Source organism: Mus musculus, chromosome 7, assembly GCF_000001635.26.
Source record: "Mus musculus strain C57BL/6J chromosome 7, GRCm38.p6 C57BL/6J".
Taxonomy (NCBI): Eukaryota; Metazoa; Chordata; class Mammalia; order Rodentia; family Muridae; genus Mus; species Mus musculus.
In genome coordinates, this window is record NC_000073.6 from 32516123 (window position 1) to 32525414 (window position 9292).

At 38.7% G+C, this 9292-nt stretch overlaps 1 pseudogene; it reads left to right on the top strand.

The window, feature by feature from the left end:
• Positions 1-888: 888 nt before the first annotated feature.
• On the top strand, positions 889-2070 carry Scgb1b13-ps (annotated as a pseudogene).
• The last annotated feature ends 7222 nt before the right edge of the window (positions 2071-9292 follow it).

Genomic DNA, 9292 nt, shown 5'->3' on the forward strand with positions numbered 1-9292 from the left:
ACAAACAAACAGAAACAAAAAGCCTCAACAATGGGTTTAAGGAGTTAAATTGAGGCAGAAGTGAAATTAGTTGCCTTTTATTCCACTATTCAATGGGACAGAGTCACAAAGACTTCTGTGAGTCCAAGGTTAACCTATTCTACATATTTCCAGGACTGCCTGGTCATAGAAGGTAGGTCCCCTGCTCCACACACACTGGAAGCAGACTGCTTAAGCCCAGTCACTCAGATAGGAGATTCATTACCCCTTGGAATTGCCACTTTAGGCTTCATGAAAGGGTTCTTTTGACAGCTCTTTTGTCATTCTTTAGGAAGGCTGTGTAGAGAGACTCCATCTCAGAAAATACATACCAACAACAACAAAAAGGTCAAATTGAAGGATGCCTACAACAGTAGGATAAGCATGGGTTGAAGAACCTGGTTCAAGGGAAGGCACAAAGCATATGGAATTAGGGGCAGAACAAAGACAGGGCAAGTTTCACATGGCGAGTGGTCTTAAATTTGGCTTGTTTAGAATTGACTATGAGTATGGCTCTTGAGGTTCCCAGTGTGACAGGAGGACACAGGTCTAATTCTGGCGGTGTGCTTGAGAGACCATTTGATCCTCTCCCTAGTCATACTTTCCCTTTGGCTGTCAATTGACAAGTGACATTTGTCATATCTTAAGAAGATCACTAAGAAGGCAAACAAGCTGAAATAGGTTATTGACCAGGAATTTGCAAAAATACATATCTCTCAATGATGCAAACACACACCCTCAGGAAGTTCTAAGATGTGTACAGGAAGGGGCATGGAGAGGCTCAGACATGGGCTCCTCCCTGCCCACTGAGCCAAACAGGGCAGTTAAAGAAAGGGAACAAACTGTGAAAGAACACCTGCCACCATTATCATGATGCTTGCTGGTGCTGTGGTGATCCTCGGGGCTGCCCTGTTCCTCCTGACTTCAGGGGAAGGTGGATATTACCGTGTGGGGGTCAGGGATGCAAGCTATCTAGGCTCTCACACCCTCTATCCTCTGGATATACTGATGTAGGTCTTTCAAATGAGGGTCACCTTGTCTTTGTGTTCCAGATTGTGGCATTTGCCCAGCTATAAAAGAGGATGTTCATCTATTTTTAAATGGAACCTCAGAAGAGTATGTTGAGTATAGAAAAAGATACAAAGATGATCCTGAAATACTGGAAAATACTGAAAAAAATCAAGCAATGTGTTGATAGCACATTGATGGAGGAAGACATGGCACATACAAATGGTTTCATTGTGAGAGTCTATGTGTCTGGTTAGGGGCAGGTCTTGTGCACACCACTGAAGCTTCACTGAGAATCAAGATATGTGAAACATCTGATTGAGAATGTCAGAAGGATGGGGCAGGAAGGAGCTCTAGGACTGCCTGAGCTGGCCCTGGCTGATCAGCTCAGCTAAACCACAGTAGATCCCTGCCTGAGTTTGGCCTCCCTCAGACTTCCTGACACACCCTTCCAAGTTTAGCTATAGAAGCTTGGCACCTGGCACCCTTCTCTAGCCTAGGTCTTTTATCCTCAATTTTCAAGCCTATCACTCCACCTCCAAAATAGTCATATGTTATCCTGTTCTCTGAGCTTTGAAGACCACTTTGTGGACTCCACATGTTGACATTCAAGGGTAGAATTAAAATGAAGCCCCTCATATCCCTAGAACAGGTATGTTAAGGCCCTGCCTTTACCTGAAGATATTTGAGGGTCATTATCAACATGTGACAGGAGTAAGTTTGCTTTTGCAGCCCCAGCTGCACAGTGGCACACATGGGGCTCTGTCAGCTCCTCTCCATTTGGTCCCACTGGGACTATGTTGTCTCCCAAGTTGGCTCCTCCCATCTGGCTGGATTTGGGGCTCTTTACAAAGCTTGTCTCAACAGGTTGGGGACAAGGCTCCCTGGTCTTTGTTAGATACAAGAGCAATAGCAAATCGGCTGCAGGTCTTTCTAGGAGGTGTCTCAGTGCATGGTCAGTGGGGCATGAGGTCTCCTTCACCCCCAAAGTCTCACTTAGCTTTCTGTTTGCAGGAAAAAATAGAAGCCAGCCCTCTATGTTGATGGCTACAACTTTGCTCTCAAGAAAGCCATTTGCCTGCTCACCTGCATAGATGTATTATTCTTTTTCATAAGACTATGATAAAATAACCAAGGTTGAGTATTTATAAATAAATAAATAAATAAATAAATAAATAAATAAATAAATAGATAAATAAACAAATAAATAAAAACTAATCATTTTAAAGGCTCCAGATCCACAGTCCTGTAGCCTAACCTCTTATCTTCTGTTTTGGACTCCGTCACCAACAGAGACACAGAAAATTGCATGAGACTTGTCACCAAGTCAGTGTGTGGGTTGTCTCCAGTATTCACCCAATCTATAGCATTTGTCCCTTTCCATGGCAATACCCCAGAGACCTAATCACATTTCCAGTTGTCTCCTGTTCTCCATCACATTATATCTTAAGACCTTATGATGGTAACCAAGTTTACAGCACAGGACACAAGGAATCAGATTCAAATCACACAGCACATTAGGAGGCCATCTTACATAGACTGAGGCCTGATATAGGTAGCCTTGGCCTACAACTAGCCATTGTCTAGCCAGAGGTTGCTTCTGAAGGAGGTCTCCTGCCTTCTGGAAGCTAGGGGTGCTCTAGGGACTATGTAGATGCTGTGACCTAACTCTCCTAACTACACATGTAAGTCAGAGAAGGCTTTTCTACCACGCTTCTCTTTACAGATTAAAAAACCCAGAGCCCCTTCATCTGATGAACAGCTCTACTTGTTTAGCTGGGATTTCCTAAAATTCTAGTGGATTTTCATACATACTTTCATGTAGGTTATTCATCTGCAAATAAGTTTACTGTTGGGTGTAGTAACTCTTGTCTCCCTGAGACAGTTAAGAAGAAAGCTTCCTTACACCATTTATTGAAAGAATTTAACTTTAGAGAAATAGTGTTCTAATGTACTTGATTAGCCAGTGTTCATTTCCATCATAGAAAGGTGTTTATCATCACTTGTTATTCTTTAAATATTGGGACTTAAGTGATGTTCTTTCCTTCATTCCTGATGTTATTTGATACTTCCCATTTGAATTTTTTTTTGGTTGAGATAGGATCTCACGATATAGACTAGGCTGTGCTGAAATGTGGAGAGAGCTGTCTACATGTGTCCCTTTTTTCTAGGATTTAAGAAATGTACCACCAAGACCCAGCCTTTAAATTTCTTCTTCTTCCTCTTCCTCTTAGTCATTTTTCTCCTCCTCTTGTTACTCCTCTTCTTCCTCCTCTTTTCATTTCTGTTTTTCCTCTCCTTTTCTTTCTTCTTTTCAGATATTTCCACTATTTAGTCCTGGCCAGCCTGGAACTTGCTGTGTAGATTATGCTGACCATGAACTAACTATGATTCACATGTATTTACCCCATGAGTGCTTGGATTAAAGATATTCCCTCCATTGCTCAGCTTCTTTTTTAATATTTTGATCAGGCTTAGTACAGTTTTATCAGTGTTATGCACCTAGACTGCACAGAAAATACTCACTTGTCACCAAGGACTGTAAAAGACTAAGCAATATGGTAGGAGCTCAGATTTTTTTTCCACAAAACAAAGAAACAAAGAAACAAAGAAATCAAACTTGTTTTAAGGAACTAGACACTCTTGATCAGCAGGAAGTAGACAAACGATATCATCTCATTTAAACCCCTGACTTTATTTGGGGATGTCTTCTGTTCTCTTTCCTTTTTTTTCCCCTCTTTCTAGTGTTATGGGGTTGAAACAGTGCAAGAAGGTTAGGGGAACAGAATGGAATAAAGAACAACCCATAAACCAGCAAAAGTTATTGATCCCCAGCATAGATGTAAGGCAGAATGGAAAATGTGATTTCAACTGCAGTGGAGAAAAAAGCAGGCGATGAAGGGATAAAGGGATGAAGAGATGAAGCTATGGATAATTTTTTTGAGAGTCAATTAAAAATTTACTGGGGCCACAATTAGTGGTGCATCTCTTATTCTATTAAGAGAGGGGATTTTCTGTTTTGTTCTTTCTCTTCTTCCTAAACCTGTGTCAAGAAAGATTGGGGAAATTATTTTGCCTCTGGAAAAATTGCTGATGGAAATGTGGGTGTGAGAAACAAACAAACAAACAAACAAAAAAAGCCTGCAATGGGAAAACAAAAGGGTCCACTGTGCTTTCTCCTTTCTGAAGGCTAATTTACCCATGGGCACAGACCAAATAGTGCTCTGCTTATTTTACATTTTACAAATGTTATTAAGAAAGGAACAACAGCATCCAAGAGACAATGAGTTATAGAAAAGACTGCCCATGTCTGTCTTCCTATATACATAAAGAATATGTTAACCACAGAATGAAATTCCTCAAATTTTTTGCACTGGGAACAGTATTTTATTTTTTATTTTTTACATTTTCTTTAGGAAATGAAAAACTTTGGATGCAATGAAAACTCGTAAAGATTTGAATTGAGTGGGGGAGGTCACCTGAAAACCTTCTTCAGTGAATCAAAAAAGTGCTTATTGTAGTGAAAGCATTTCTGTTTACAATTTCTTTGTGAATATTGCAGAATTAATTGCTTAAAACAGATACAGGTAAATGTTATGAGAATTTTGAAATGTTGGTTCCTTATTAAAAAAAAAAACACACAGAGATATTTTAATCTCAGGTGTAGGATGTGAGGGAAGCCTCACATTTTCCACTGTTTAGACTATGATTTGCTTCACTCTCTAGCACAGGCATAATTTTGCCAGCTACAAATAGTTTATGTGATTTGTGATGTATAGAATTCTGGGGACATTTTAGAGGCTGTATAATTGCTATGGTCCTGAGAAGGGTGGTTGATTGTTGTTAGTCATGGTCTTTTTAGTAGTCAGGTGTAAAATTAAAATAGTAAGAAGAAATTATATATCCTGACAAGAAAGTTCAACGTTACCTCATGAGGTCATTGCCCAAATTATCAAGAAGTAGTCTAATGATAATATTGCCACCTTTCTGACCACTGATTTTATTCTGGGATCTATTTCCTTTCCCCTCCATGTTGTTTTCAAAACAAACAAAAAAAGAAAAAAACAAACAAACGAACAAAAAATCTCTCATCTAGTGTTAGGTGTTTGAAATGGTGGAAGAAAGAGGATGAGGGAACGTGGAAGAAAAAAGAACCCACAAAGTAGCTAACAAAAGGTACAGTGGATTCTTATCACACACCAATAGCCCCATCTCCTAATACTGCCCCATTAGAGGTGGCTTTGTGTGGAAAGTTTCAAGGAGCATGAAACTTTGAAGCCACAGCTGTCCCACTGTAGCTTCTTATAAGCCTAACTACATTCCTACCTTTCAGCCACATCCTACAAGATCATTATTTTTCTTGACTGTTTTGGAAGTTGCCTTGGAAGGGTCAGATCTTTTTCCATAGACAACATACTGTGCCAGAGAGAATCCATTGCTGGAGGTCTGCTTCTGTTCCTGGGTAAGATTTAGCACTATACATCCTCCTCCAGCTTTGCGAAAGGAGCCATGATACTGATCTATACAAGTTGGTCAGCATACTCAGGAAGCTGAAGAAAACGACAAATGTCACCTGTATATTGTGGATATAGAGATGAGTTGTTCCAGAATTCACTGAATTCGTGGGTGACCTTTAGGGAAAGGAAAACCACTAAATGCCTATGGACGTTCAAACTATTTACGTTTAGAAGCAGATGAATCCTAACGTTTCATATATATATATATATATATATATATATATATATATATATATATATATATATATATATATATGCCTTATATATATGTACATACATATATAATTTAACTCTTATTATTTGTAATCAATATATTATATTATATTATATTATATTATAAAATACATTATAATATATAATATTACAATGTAATATATATATATATATATATATATATATATATATATATATATATATGTAATTTAACTCTTGGGCTTGAAATGTAGCTATATGTACAGAGTTCTTGCCTAAGATGCACTAGTCCCTGGGTTTAATGTTCAGAACTCAACAAAAATGTGATGGTGGCATAAATCTGAGTAACCAGGACATGGAGGTACAGATTGGATGATCAGAAGTTCTAAGTCATCCTTAGCTACATAGCACATTTGAGGGCACCCTGAGATACAGCAAAGCTCCACTTAAAAAATTATTCTTAAAAATCTCACTTTTGGAGTTAAATGTGTTAGATGTGTTAATGGTTAAGAGAACTAGCTGGTCATTCAGAGGACTCAGGTTTATTCCCAGCTACCACAGGGCTGATCACAACCTGCTATGATAAAAATGACATAATCCATCATAATACACAATAAAACATAATACATGATTTGACTCTCTCTGCCTTGGGAATTTAGACTGATATGGTGCATGATGGAAAAAGGAGGTGTTTTGGAAATAGAAAAATAACAGGACCGGGGAAAGGACATAGATGAACATTACTTGGGGTGATTTATGGTTTACATATATTTAGGAGAGAGGGGGGTGAAATATCCAGGAATGGCAAAGTTCATTGGTGGAAGGTTGTAGGTACCAAAATATCATATAGCATGGGGAATAATTTCTGGAATCTCAGGTGCTAGCTGAACGGGTTCTTATCAGAAGGAAGTTAAAATTGCAATAATAATCATGGTCATATGGAATTCTGCAAGTAGAGGTATGGGTGAGGTTTGAATTCCCCAGACAAGTTAGAGAAGGGTTAGTATAAGCCTATTGCATATGCATGCCACATTATATCAGTGCATAAATCAGACTCAGAAAGATGTAGAGAGATTTTAGACCCTCTTCTGGTAACTTGGTAGGAATTTGACTTTGAGCCAGGACAAGGAAGTAGGCTTCATGCAAGTATTTGACTTTGGGCTATGATAGGGAAGTAGGCTCAGATATCTTGGTCATTCAGTTAAGCCCCTAGAAACAGTGATTATGGGACTTTGTTTATTGCCTTGCTTATTCCTTAATCATTTGTGTGTATTGCCTTGTTTGTTCCTTCACCTAGAACTGACCTTATTACTTGCCTGTAATTAAAATGATATACAAGCAGACTTGGGAAAAAAACACACCTGCTTCAGTCTCAGAACTGGCTGGGGTCATGCTACAATGTTGTCTAATTTTCTTTTTTCTTTTTATACTTGCTCCTGCCCTGGAGAACCTGTTGACTGATGGAGCTGACTTTGTCAGATCTCATCTTAACATTGGAGCTCTATTAAGTGGTATAAAGTGAAGGACACCTTGGAAATTGGAAGTGCAGAGATAATTCTCATAGATGCTCCTAGTCTTTGGATCCTGAGTAGAGTTAGTTTACACCCTAGACATGAGAGAGAATAGGTTTCAGAAAAGCAGTCCTTCCCAATTGTCCAGGGATGGTTTGACAATGAATGTAAGCTGTTTCAGAGCTCCTCTAAAGACAGATGGAGGTTAGGAGACATGGTGCTCCTCTCTGACTTCTACGGGAAGAATGCTTATTTCTTGTTCTGGTTCTTTTAGGTAGGATATCTAAGTCCCTTTGGCACATCTAGTTCTTTCTGTCTATTGTCTGCCATTGGCATGCTAATCTGCCCATGTCTGTCAGTTTATGTCTGTGTTTTTGTTTCATTCTTTGTTGCACTGTGTTTCATGTTCAAAAGAAAAAACATTGTTAAAACTTGACTGGTGGTTGTTCACCCCTTGATTTGTTTTTAACTCACTGAAAAAAAAAATAGTCTCAGTTGATCTTTGGACCCCTAAACCTGCAGCTAGGAGTCTAGCACAGCTGGAGAAACGCTGCTAGGAGCTGATTATCTGCACAAGCCCTCTTAAAATGTAAAAGGACCATCAGCTTCTGAGCTTCTATGGTAAGGAAGCTGACGGCTATTTCCTTTACAAAAATCTTTGTGACTGTCATTATTGGGTTCATAACGTGACAAGGTGTTACTGTCTTGAAATTACAGCTAGGAAAAGGTAGAAAATTTTATTTTGTCTAAATAATTAAACATATTCAGCTACTTTAGGTTTATTTCTGACTGTTGGAGGAAATATTTAATATGTCAAACTACCACCTGTATTGCTTCGTGGGTCCACATTCCCACTCTAGTACTGGTGCTGGCGACCACACTATGTTCCCGCAGGGTCATGCTCCAAGTATTCTTACCTCTGAGCTACTCTCTCCCATCTAGCAAGTTTATCTAGTTTCTACACAGCTGCCCACACAACCCACAATCTGCCATCTCCACACCTAATTTCCCAATAGAAACATGACTCTCAAAGCTTATTTGTCCAATCAGATCTATATAATAGTAAAATCACAACATACTAGATGCCAATACAATAATTTCTGAGCCAAGTGATAAAGAAAAAGCTTTAACCCAATTTTTCTAACCTTGTAAAAATCTTAACTACTGGTGGTTTTTAAAACCATGCTCGTTGGGACCTCTCTATTGCTGGGCTAGGTGGCACACTCATTTATTCCCAGTACCCAGGAGACAGAGGCAGACAGATTTCTGAGTTCGAGGCCAGCCTGGTCTACAAAGTGAGTTCCAGGACAGCCAGGGAAGAGCAACCCTGTCTCAAAAAATCAAAAAAACAAACAAGCAAACAAACAAACAAAAATAACAAAAATAAAACAGAAAACAAAAAACAAAACATGTGAAGGTAGTTTTAAAAATCAGTATTTTCTTCGTGTTCATCTGTCTCCATGTTGGCTTCTCTCCCTCCTCCTGTTACCTCTCTATCTCTCTCCCTAGTTCCTAGATCTGCCTCCCTTTTCCTTTCTAATCACAGGACTGCTACTGCCCTAATGTGTTTGGAGAGGGGAAATACTGCAACATCTGACTGATTTTAAAATATGTTCTGCATGTCTTGGCTATGTATTATTGGCTTATAAATTATTGGGGATGGTTAAAAATTTGTAATGTTGCTTAGAGAAATTTGGCTTAAAACTGGTAACTCAGGTTTGGAGTCATTTAGAACAACAACATGGAATTGCACAGATGGCTCATTGGCTAAGAGCACTGACTGCTCTTTCAGAGATCCTGAGTTCAATTCAAAGCAAATACATGGTGTCTCACAACCCTCTGTAATGGAATCTGATGCCTTCTACTGGTGTACCTCAAGACAGATACAGTGTACTCATATGAGTAACATAAGAAAATAAATCTTATGAAAAATAAGAAAGAAAAGAAAAGAAAAGAGAGAAAGAAAAGAGAGAAATAAAGAAAGAAAGAAAGAAAGAAAGAAAGAAAGAAAGAAAGAAAGAAAGAAAGAAAGAAAACAATACCTGA